The following is a 4,847-nucleotide window of genomic DNA, read 5'->3' as shown; positions in this document are numbered from 1 at the left end:
AAGACGCCTCGATTCCTTTGAATGAATGATGTGGCATACCGGGTTTCCTGTTTCTCACCAAGATCATCATTGAAAGGAAAAATATATTTTTCCTTTTAACTTCAGCTGTGAAGTCTATAATTGAGTAGGCTTTCAAGGTACTGCACTAGCATGCTCTTCTGGTTCATCAGTTCTAATTGTGATGCTGTCATCCACGTATCTTGCATAGGCACCTTCCACCGGTTGAGATACTTCCTCTATTATTATTATTATTATTATTATTATTATTATTATTATTATTATTACTTGCTAAGCTACAACCCTAAATTGAAAAGCAGGATGCTGTAAGCCCAGGGGCCCCAACAGGAAAAATAGCCCAGTGAGGAAAGGAAGCAAGGAAAAATAAAGTATTCTAAAAACAGTAACAACATTAAAATAAATATTTTCTATATAAAATATAAATACTAACAAAACAAGAGGAAGAGAAATTGGATAGAATGGTGTGCCCGAGTGTACCCTCAAGCAAGAGAACTCTAACCCAAGACAGTGGAAGATCATGGTACAGAGGCTATGACACTACCCAAGACTAGAGAAGAATAGTTTGATTTTGGAGTGTCCTTCTCCTAGAAGAGCTGCTTACCATAGCTAAAGAGAATCATTGTACCCTTTGACTTGCTAAACAGTACTAAATTGGACCCCTTTCTCTGGTTATGGCTAATTTTTCCTTTGCCGACACATACTGTACATCGAATAGTCTGGCCTATTCTTTTCACATTCTCCTCTGTCCTCACACACATGACAATAATTAGGTTACTAAACAATTCATCTTAAGGGGTTAACTACTGCACTGTAATTGTTCAATGGCTACACTTGGTAAGGATAAAAGAGACGCTTTAGCCATGGTAAGCAGCTCTTCTAGGAGAAATACACTCCAAAATCAAACCATTATTTTCTAGTCCTGGGTAGTGCCATAGCCCCTGTACCATGGTCTACTACTTTCTCGAGTAAGAGTTCCTTTGTTTGAGGGTACACTCGGCCACTATATTCTATCTTATTTCTCTTTCTCTTGTTCTTTTTGGAATGGTATGTTGGGCAGGCTTAATAGAAGTGTCATAGATACATGGCTGTTTATCTGTTGCTTTATCTACCTTAAAAGCATTCGTTTTCCAAACCATCTTTACTGTCATCCCCTCAGTTGAAGTGGTTATCCTGGAGAGTACTTAGCCTTGCTTGTTGTGTCGGCTCCGCCATGTTGACCAATTTTATCAGACTTTTTATCTCTAATCCATGGGATGTATCAATCACGTTTTATATATTTCTGTATATATGGTTTTTGTTATCATTATTCTTAAGTTAGTTTTTAAATATGAGGAATATTTACTATAGCTTCTAATTCTTATCCTGTCTGACGACATTGAGCAAACTTTGGAACCAGCACGCCATAGAATCAGCCTTTCTCAACCTTTCAAGCTTTGTGTACACCTTGCATCCACTTATATTTTCAGGGGTCCCCTTGGTACGGAATTAGATAGGATGTAATTTCATATTTGCATTGTTAATAAAAAAATATCTTTTCACGGCAGGTGGTGTCAATCATCGGATTGTTTTCATTGTACAAACTTTATAGAAAAATAAAAGGACAAAATCTGTATTTTTTCAAAATGATACTCTTATTTAGTGACTGAAAAATTAAGTTATAAATACAGGAACATGATTACATAAAGAGATACTCACAGCAAATTTTGTATATGATCAATTACTTTTTCTTTATTTACAAATGATGTATTTTTTTACTTAATGTGATACTTGCTACTGACTGCAGGCAATTATGTTATCAATGCGGGGAGGTATTCTTAATAAACTGGTGCATATGTTATCTTCGATCCTTAATCTTGACCTAGATTTAGTTATTAGTGGTGTCACGGCTGAAAGGTAATAACTTTCATAGTTAGGCTACTCCATGAGAAATCGCGAACTGAACAGAATCAAGTCTTCATGGTACCATCGGATAATAGGTCAATGAGCTCCTCTAATAATTTTGACTGAGGCTTCTGGAAGCTTCATCTCAATATACTCCATGAAGGAATAGTTTATCCGCTGGTAAGAACTAGAATGTTCCTTAGTTAGTTCAAGGAAATATGTGTTAGAATTTCTCTTTGACAGGTGCAATGTTACCTGTGCTTCTGACTACATTGAAACTAATGCCTCTGTATTAAATCTTTACAAACATATCAGGAATTCCTAATGAGGTAGGAACACGCCACAACTTGAGCTTTCTTTTGAAAGCCTCGGCTTTATGGTACTGGGAAATGTTGTATGTGTTTGCACCTTGCATTGCTTTGTTCACCTTATTTACTTCTTTGCAGAATATGTCTTCAAGGTAGCTCAGCTGAAGAAGCCACTTACCACCCTTGAAGAAATCTGCAAGCTCAGGCCTCTTCTCTGAGATGAATGTAGACTACACAGCTCCTCCATTATGCTGAATAAAGATTCCAGAGTTACTTTACTTCAATAAGATTAACGTACGCCTAATATTTTGTCCTATTTACATTAATTTGTGTTTTCTATAAGACACACACACACACACACACACACATATATATATATATATATATATATATATATATATATGTATATATATATATATATATACATATATATATATATACTGTATATATATATATATATATATATATATATATATATATATATATATATATATATACTCCTTTCTGAATAGGGATCCCTTTATCGTGATGAAGGGGTTTGTGTATTGCCATGATCAGCAAAGCTGTGCTAGTCAGGGTCACCCAAACTAGGTTGGTTTGCTGTGAGCGATTAGAAAAAAAATCTCAGCGTGGTAATGAAAATTGAGTAAATCTCAGACATGAATAAGGACATATCTGAGGGCTCTGTCATACAGTGAACTAGAAAGGGCTGCCTTTGTTGTTGATATATATATATATATATATATATATATATATATATATATATGAGATATATGTATATATATGTATATATATATATATATATATATATATATATATATATATATATATATATATATGTCCTAATTCGCGTATGTAGATGTCTTGTATATCAAGGTAAATGAACTCAATATTCATGAGTATTCCACAAAAACATATGTGTCTGCATGTTTTGCAATGGCTGCATTTTGATAACGAAGGCAGTAGTTAGTTGCCGGTGAGTACTCGAGTTGACGAGTCCCTCACCTGAGAGGGTAGTTTGTGCAATGTGTACTTACGAACAAATCTTTTCTAATAAATGAAGAAAACCCATATGCCGACGTCTCATTATATATATATATATATATATATATATATATATATATATATATATGTGTGTGTGTGTGTGTGTGTGTATATATATATATATATATATATATATATATATATATATATATATACATATCTGGCCCACCTAAACTACGGTTGGTGTGCTGTGAGCGATCAGATGAAACTCTCCCACCATTACCAATCCGCAGTGGTCAGAGTGGTGAGGAAAGCTGGCCAAAACTCAGACATGTATATCAAATCCCCGTCTCGGCCCCCAGTCTCCAGTGGCAGTGGAACAGCTGCCCGAGGTGGCAGGCAACTACATTCCAGTGTTGGGGGTGCTAAAAATCTCTGGACTAGAACTGGCCACCTTTGGAAACTGAACCTTGCAACATACAAAGTCAGGACCCTGTCTAGGGAAGAAGATCTTCTGTGTTACTAGAAGAGCTGAAAGGATTCAATTGTGATATAATAAGATTGAGTGAAATTAGAAGAACTGGGAAATCTTATATAGAATTAAACGAGGGCCATATATTTTGTTTCAGAGGATATGAAAGGAACAAAGAAAATTGAGTAGGTTTTCTTATTAATCAAAATCTTGCAGGTAACATACTAAAATTTTGGAGTACTTGTGACGAAATTGCAAGATTAACTACCAAACTAAATAAAAAGTATAAACTAAAGATCATTCAAACGAATGCACCAACAACATCCCATACAGAGGTAGAAATATGAAATTTTTATGAAGATTTGGAGACATCTATGAAAAAATCATAAGACTCAATGTACATTTGTTTGGGTGATTTCATTGCTAAAGTAGGTCAAAAGAAGAGAGAAGAATCAGCAGTATGTAAATTTGGAATAGTCACAGGGAATGCCAGAGAAGACATGCTTGTAGAATTTGCTGAAAGAAGCAATTTTAAAATCATTAACACCTTTTATTAAAATGAACATAGAAAATAGACAAGGAGAAGCCCAGCAGTGAAAAAGTCAATCAACTTAAAGATGTAACAGTGTTGAACAAGTTAAAGACAAGCGATCATAGAACGGTGAGAAGCAAAATTTGTTTAGATCTAAGGAAAGAGAGAGAAAAAATGATTTTAAGAAAGAAAATAAACACTCATGTAATAAGAGAGAAATCTTAAGGGTTTAGTTTACCAATACAAAATACATACTCCCAGCTAGATAGTGAAATGGAAGCAAGTAAAAAAGAAATGAACAGTAATTTAACTAAATTTGTATTGGCATCAGCACAAGAGATAGGTGGAAAAGTTCCTAAACAATTTCAAGGAAAACACCAAAAACCAAATGAAGAAAAGACTGGAGATGAGGGTAAAAATCCAAGGGAGATGAGATAGGATTAACAGAACTATTCAAAATAATAAACAAACTAAAAACACAAGATATTCGTGAACCTAATCAGACCAAAATTGAGGAAACACTAATGAAAGGCAGAAGCATCAAGTTGATGAAAAGGAGACTAGGCACATGGCGCCAACAGATATTTATTTTAAAGGAGGAAAATGGAAATATTATCCACAACAGAGATGACGCGATTATACAATAGTGATA

This window comes from Palaemon carinicauda, chromosome 2 (assembly GCF_036898095.1).
Source record: "Palaemon carinicauda isolate YSFRI2023 chromosome 2, ASM3689809v2, whole genome shotgun sequence".
Taxonomy (NCBI): Eukaryota; Metazoa; Arthropoda; class Malacostraca; order Decapoda; family Palaemonidae; genus Palaemon; species Palaemon carinicauda.
This window is presented reverse-complemented; position numbering follows the sequence as displayed.